Below are 7,530 nucleotides of genomic sequence, written 5' to 3'. Positions count from 1 at the left end.
AGCAGTTTAATTTTGAGTACATAAATAACTGCTTCAAACATATTTAATTACTTGATTATCATGAGATTTATATTTGTTTAAGATCATTGTCGCTTCGTTCCAACATTTTTAGAAACTACTAATTCCTTTTATCTGTCCATTACACACTGGAATTGTCGAATACAACCCAGTCTGATTATCACAAAAATATTTGAGCAGTTTTCCCTGTGAGTAAACACAGTAAGTATGTGATTATAGTCCTGCCCTTCTTGCATAGGAACATTATGTAGGGCTCTGGTAATGTCTGTACTGAAAGACCAGGCGGTATGGATTCAATTCTAACCTTCAACAGAGATGTGTCAAAGCACATCAGAGTTGATTAGAAAATATCTAAGTGTCTACTGAATTGTTTTCAAACCAACATTTTATCAACTTGTGTCTGTTGTTCATTGTAATGTTCACAATACCTTGAATTTATTTGCTTCCGTTCACTGACTAAACTATGAATGTTATTATGCTGCTTCTAAGTACCTCTCAACTTTTAATAACTTTGCAGTCATAAAGATTCTACAGTGTAAATTACATTTAAGGTAAGGGGAAACGATTTAACAGGGATCTGAGGGGCAACTTTTTTCACAAAGTGTGTTTGGCTCACACGGAATGAGCTGTGAGAGGAAAGGCGGTGGCTGGTACAAACATTACAGCAGTTAAAAATTGGAGTGATCAAGAGAGTGGAATTAGAGCAGCAAATAAATCTTCAACATTTATGCAGCTAAAGGGGATGTTGGGTAAAGATACTGTAGTTAGTGCTTATTTCATTCCAGGCACACCAGCCAGGGAGCACTTCCTTCCTGTATCTATCCTCTTGAGCTCTTGAAGATTTTTGTTCATTTGAAGTGTTTCATGTTTAGATACTCCAGAGAAGACAGCTTCAAGCTCCTCAATCTCTCCTGCCAGGGCAATGCTGCTGTTAGAATTCAATTCACTGGGGCATGTTACTGGCTGCTTCATGGACTGGAACTTGCAATTGAGACTGTAAGGTAACTGTATAAAATACCTTCAATGGTATTGCCAGTCGTGAGTGGTTTTAGGAAAATGACCTTGACTTACGGGCATTGAGTGCCAGAGCACTTCCTGTTGTGGGGCATCCTGTTTAGATACAATCTATTGATAACTATTAGAACTGACTAGCACTGGCTCTGTCAAAGTGGTCAGAGCATTACGGCTGTCATTGAAGCTGGTAACAAACTTCCCATGGGGTAAAAATCGTAAATGATAGAGTAGGCACGAGGTCTGATGACACTGTTGGAGTATTGATGTTGTTGTTAATCACATTAACTTGACAGGAGTTGACTAAATTCATATTGTCTCTTTCTGAATCTCAGGATGTCTCTCTGGGCAATGAGTCTCCACAAACAGCAATGAGCCGGGGTCATTTATTTTGATTTAAATTGCTCTATAGCACTGCTGCTTCACAGCACTAGGTACAAGGTTGGAGTCCAGCCTTGGTCAACAGCCTGTGTAGAGTCTGCACATTCTCCCCAGGCTAGTGTGGGTCCACTCCAGGTGCTCTGATTTCCTCCCACAGTCCAAAGATTTGTGGGTTAGGTGGATCAGTCATGGTAAATTGTCCACAGTGTCCAGGATTGTGCAGACTTGGTGGATCAGCCATGGGCAATGCAGTGTTACAGGGGTGGAGTGCTCCAGATGGGATGCTGTTTGGATAGTTGGTGGGATTTGATGGGCCAATGCTCTCCTTCCACACTGTCAGGATTCTATTATATGATTGTGGATAAAGTCGACACAACAGGGTGTCCTTGGAGAAGGAGCATGTAATGCATCTCAATTTTCCCAATGTCTTTAGATAGAGGTGGGTACCGCAGTGATACAGTGCTTTATCTCCATCGCTGCCCCCTCACCCCCAACTCTACTTTGATTTGGTCTCTTCCCACTTTGTCATTTGTAATGGTTTGCTTTGCCTGTAAGGGGCGTTGTTTATAAATATTCAATTGGTTACATGGGTGGTTTACTGCTGGTGATTATATGGGAACCAAAATGGTGTAATGGAGGGTGTTGATGTTGATGGTGGGAAGGTTGCTCAGCTGTGTGAGATAACACATCTGGGTCAGAGAAATGGGGAATAAAGAACACTTCACAGCTCACAGAACCAGAACTGAAAAACAGTTAAATCAAACCAAAGGTTCAGACAGGGAGGGAATATTTCCCTGGAGCTTGAGTAACTGGAAACTGATGGTGTCCGGGAGTAGACAGGATTTGTTTTACAGGGCGTTGAAATTTTAAAAACTGTTACATTCAGATAGTTTCATTTCTTTTAGTTTTATTTATTGTGGAATAAATAGCTACAATATTTTAAAAGCAAATTTACAAACCTTGTGTTAAAGATAAATGTTAAATAAAATCCATCAAACCATCCCTCACTGAAAACTGTTGTGGAAGTGCAATCTCCTGGAGAATCCCTGCCCACTCCTTCCTTCCCGGGCTCCATGGCTATATACATACCTGGGAGATAGCAGCAGGAGGAGACCATTCAGCCTTTCAATCCTGCTCCACCATTCAATGGGAAACAGCAGACCATCCAGCTCAGTCTCCTGTTCCTGCTGGGTTCCAATCCCCTTTCATGACTTTACCTTGAAGAACTATATCCAAGTCCTCCTTTGGTTTCACTGCCTTTTGTTCCAGTGATGTTGCGGTGTTACTGTGTGGGTGTAGGCAGGGGTAATGTGATGGTGCTGCCTCCTGGGGGATGCACTCAGCGTCCCTCATCATCCTGCAGTAACATCAACTGGGGTTCAGCAACTAGAGATAGAAACCATTTCCAGGATATGGGCATCACTGGCTCAGCCAGCATTTATTCCCCATCTCTAGTTACCCTTGAGAAGATGGTAGTGAGCTGCTGTCTTGAACCATTCACAGTCCATTTGGCGCAGAGAGACAGACAATGTTGGGAAGGAGAGTGTTGCTGGATTTTGGCCAAGTTATTCTCTATCTTTGGTTCTTCAAATGCTGGTTAACTTAATCACAATCTGCACATGAGTTTGAGATTTCAGGCTGTGAATCTTCACCATTGAGCACCCTGAATAAACAAATATGTACAGATTAGAAATTCAGGGCAGACAATTCTAGTTTCTCTATAATATCTTTTTTCCCTTTCTTCCGCAAAAGCTGTAACGCTCCAGCCCACTTACTCTCTCCCACCATTCTGCCTCTGCTGTCCCTAATGTACACCCTCCCCATTCTCATGGAGTTACTGATAAACAGACCCATGCCACCACTTCCCGTCCCTGGTTAGACTCTGCACCCTTTCTGGGTTCACTTCCTTTCCCTTCAGTTACTGCAAGTCAATAATGTAACAGCAGAATGAAAGAAAAGGAAACAGAAAGGGAGGTGGCAGACCCTGGACAGAAGAGGAACCTTCAGTCTGGGAGAATGAGTCAGATCCTTCTGTTTCCCATTGGTCGATTCCCAGCATTATGACAAGTTGGGGATGGAACTTGGGCCCATGTGGGTGTGGTGACCCTTTGAACCCCCAACCTGTCAATACTACAAGCGGATTTCTTCCTCCTCCAGCCAATCACAATGTCAAATGCTTTCCGCTAATTACCCCAGAGCACATGCTCCAAAATCTTCCCATATTCTGTACATGTGCAGTTCTGGGCTTCCCCTCACACGCGTAGTCCCTGCCTCAGGGATTGTGGGAGTTGTAGCCCCCATGAAGCCACTGGAGACATGTTTCTGGATAGTGAATGAAAAGTGTGGGCTGGAGGTTGGATCCCCATTCATACACACAGGACACATGGACTGTCACTGGATTTTACTGAGACATCCGCTTCCACAACCTGATTTCTGACGTAAGGAACATAGATTGCGGGGTGGTGTGGTTAATAAGGGGTAGCAGATTTTAAGCAGATGTAGCTGAGTGGTTAGCACTGCTGCCTCACAGCGTCAGGGACCCGGGTTTTATTTCAGCCAGATGCGACTGTCTGGAGTTTACACATTCTCACCATGTCTGTGTGGGTTTCCTAGGGTGCTCGAGCTTCCTCCCACAGTCCAAAGATGTGCAGGTTAGGTGGATTGCCTATGCTAAATTGCCCACAGTGTCCATGTATGTGCCAGTTAGGCCATTAGCCATGGGAAATGCAGGGTTACAGGGACAGGGTGGGTCTGAATGGGATGCTCATCATAGGTTGGTGTGGATTTGCTGGATGAATAACCTGTTTCTGCACTGTAGGGACTCTATTCTATTCTCATGAAGAAGAATGTACCTATCTCAATGTATTGTGAATCTGTGGAATTCCCTATTCAAAATACGGTGGATACCAGGACAATGAGCAGATTTAATGAAGAGATACAGATGTTGAATTTGTAATGAGATGAAGGGAGAGAGAGAGCAGGTGGGAAAACCCAGCTGAGACCGAGGTGAGCTCAATCATCACCGTATTAAATGGTGGGGCTGGTTCGAAGGGCTGCATTGCCTCTCCTGTGCCCAGTGCTCATCTTCTTACGGTAATAACTGGAAAGCTGAATCCAAAACTCACCACCTTCACCAAAGGAGATTTTGGAAAAAGCAGGATAGTCAGGTGGATTAGCGTTCCAAACCTAGATAGTGAGGAAGCAAGTGGGAGATAATGATTTTGCAATTTTAAACTCAGGGGAGACAGTGATTTATGGTTTTTAGACTGTGTAGTACATTCACACCGTCCAGAATACTCTGTTGTGAATATCTATCCTATACTTTACTACATATCTAAGGTCTTTGACAATGAAACGCAAAGTACCCAGGAAACTTCGCCTCACCTCGTAATCTGATAAAAGACTTCTGATAAATCTGGTTGAACTTAGAACACAGCTGGAAAGCTGGAAGATTAGATCCAATCCCAAGATCCTGTGCTTAAACAAAGGAGACTACAATAGGTTGAGACAGGAGCTGGCTAATGTAGACTGGAAGCAAAGACTTTAGGGTGGGAAAGTTGACGGACAGTGGGGGAATACCAAAGCAATTTTTCGAAGTGCTCAGAAAAAGTATAATCTGCCATGAGTGGCTCAGGAAATAAGGGAGTCTATCAAATTGAAATAGAAGGCAAACAAATTGGCAACGACCACGAAGAAACTAGGAGAAGAGAAAAAAACTTTAACAATCAACAGAAAGCTAGATGGGACTGGGGGAGAAAAGTGATGAGTAGCTATCCTCAGGGCCAGAATAGCAGTTTACACTGCTAGAGGGGAACCTATTGTGTGGGGAACATATGGCCTCTGTAATTGTAACTGTGACCATAGAGATAATCCTGATCAAGTTAAAAATCACAGCACACTCCAAAAGCTTGTACTTCCAAATAAACCTGTTGGATTATAACCTGGTGATGTGTGATTTATAACTTTGTCTACCCCATCCCAACACCAGCTCCTCCATATCAGAATCCTGATAGGCAACCCCACTGAAACTGAAGCGCCTGTCAGATACTTGAGGGAGCCACAGGGGTGTGGGGGGAGGGGTGTATGTTTTAACCACAAATGCTAAACTGAACTAGACTTTCTAACTGACCGTTGCCATGGAGAAAATACTGAGAGACAGTCTCTATTCAAAGTCCCAAACCACAAAGGTATAAGAATGGGAGCCGTACACCGGACAGATGGGGAGTTACCTGATGCGGCCTGGAGGTGTTTTGCATGTACACTATCCAAGTAACTGCCATGTCTCATCAATAAAAACTCAAAGAAGACCTCGCAGGGTTCTGTACCTAATTATTGCTATCCAGCAGGGTTCAGGAATATGAATACACAGCAGTCAGTCTTCACAGTGGAGGATATGAAGAACATGCCAGTAATTGATAAGGAGACTGAGGAAGGGGAGGACCTAGAAATAACCATTATCATGAAAGTGTTACAGCTGGGCAAGCTAATGGAGCTAAATGTACACAAGTCTCATTACCCTGATGGAATACATCCCAGGATACCAACAGTGTTAGTGGGAGAAATAGCATCCTGCAGCAGAGACAGGCCCTTTGGCCCAAACTGGGCCATGCTGACCAGAATGTCCATCCACACTGACCCCATTTCCCTGCACTTGGCTCATCTGCTTCTGACCCTTTCCTATCCATGTATTTGTCCAAATGTCTTTTACCTGTTATGAGAGTGTACCCACCACAACCACTTCCACTGGCAGCTCATTCCATATACATATCACCCTCTGTGTAAAACAGTTGCCCCTCAGCTTCCCTTTTATTCTTTCCCCTCTAACCTTCAACTGATGCCCTCCAGTCCTTGATTCCCTGGGAAAAAACACAGTGCATTCACCTCATCCGTGCCCCTCATGTTCTTATACACTTCTAGAACAGTCCCCCTTCAGTTTCCTCTGCTCTAAACAATAAAATCCTAGCTTGTCCAACCTCTCCCTATAACTCAAACCCCTGACAACATCCTTGTAAATTGTTCTGCACTTTTTACACTTTAATAACTGAAACCTACACTGCATTCAGCACATTTCCAGTGTTTCCCCACGGCGCTGAAACCGACGTGAGAATGCCAATGGATTACAATCCTTTTCAACAATCCCATTTTCATAGTATTCCCATGGTGCAGGTATCCTTGTGTCTTTCTGGTTGTATGGTTAATTAAAGACTTGTCCTTCTGCAAAGCAAAGCTGTGGCTTAATTGTTCCTGGGAAACATGCCATGATTTTTCAGATTTTCAAAATAAAATGAAGTCACTCTCCCCAGTCACCACACTAACATGGACTTGGCTGTGTCTCAGTATTTTTCCAGTCACATTGAGATTTGGAATATTTGCCCACGGACAGAATACACACCTTTCCTTCCACATGAAAAGGCCAATGAATATCCAGACCGGCACGGATCAAGTAACTATCAGATCTGAACATGAAGTTCAATTTGAATTTCTCATCTGCAAATCCACCCTTTCAGTATCCTACACCTGAGAAAACAACTCACCACATTAATACAGGATGGATCTTTATAAGACAATTATAGTATTAAATTGTAGTTTCATGTTTCCCAAAGTTTTAACTCTCAGTCTAACAATTTCTTTCTTCTGTGAACTGAAATCCAAACCAACCTCCTCACTCCTTCCCTCCACACCCAGTTCTCTCACACTCTCTCCTCTCTTTGAATTCAGTTTCCTAGCTCTTGTCTGCGGACTAAGAAACAAATCAATGAATCTGGCTCTGAGTCCGGGGGGGGTAGGCGGGGGTGTTGTTCGGAAACCCTCGGACGACAACCATCCTGCATAACCTGCATACACCTGTTTCCTGCACACTCTGGCCAAAACCCGTCTTACTAAAATGAACCGAATTAGAGCTCTAATTGCAGGCCCATCCTTGTCCCTTTCCATAAAAACCCTGAATCTTCACAAAAGAGTTCTGATAACTTTCTACAAAATGCTGCCCCACTGATAGCCTGATCACATGGCAGGGGGGCCAGGAAAGGGGCCATTCCCCTGGGTCCTGCTCCCAGAGGGAGGAAGCTGCCAATGACAGATTAATCCGTCACACCCACAGCCTCCCTCGCTGGCACTGAC

The sequence above is a fragment of the Hemiscyllium ocellatum genome, unplaced genomic scaffold (assembly GCF_020745735.1).
Source record: "Hemiscyllium ocellatum isolate sHemOce1 unplaced genomic scaffold, sHemOce1.pat.X.cur. scaffold_1158_pat_ctg1, whole genome shotgun sequence".
Classification (NCBI taxonomy): domain Eukaryota; kingdom Metazoa; phylum Chordata; class Chondrichthyes; order Orectolobiformes; family Hemiscylliidae; genus Hemiscyllium; species Hemiscyllium ocellatum.
Note: the sequence above shows the minus strand (reverse complement) of the source record.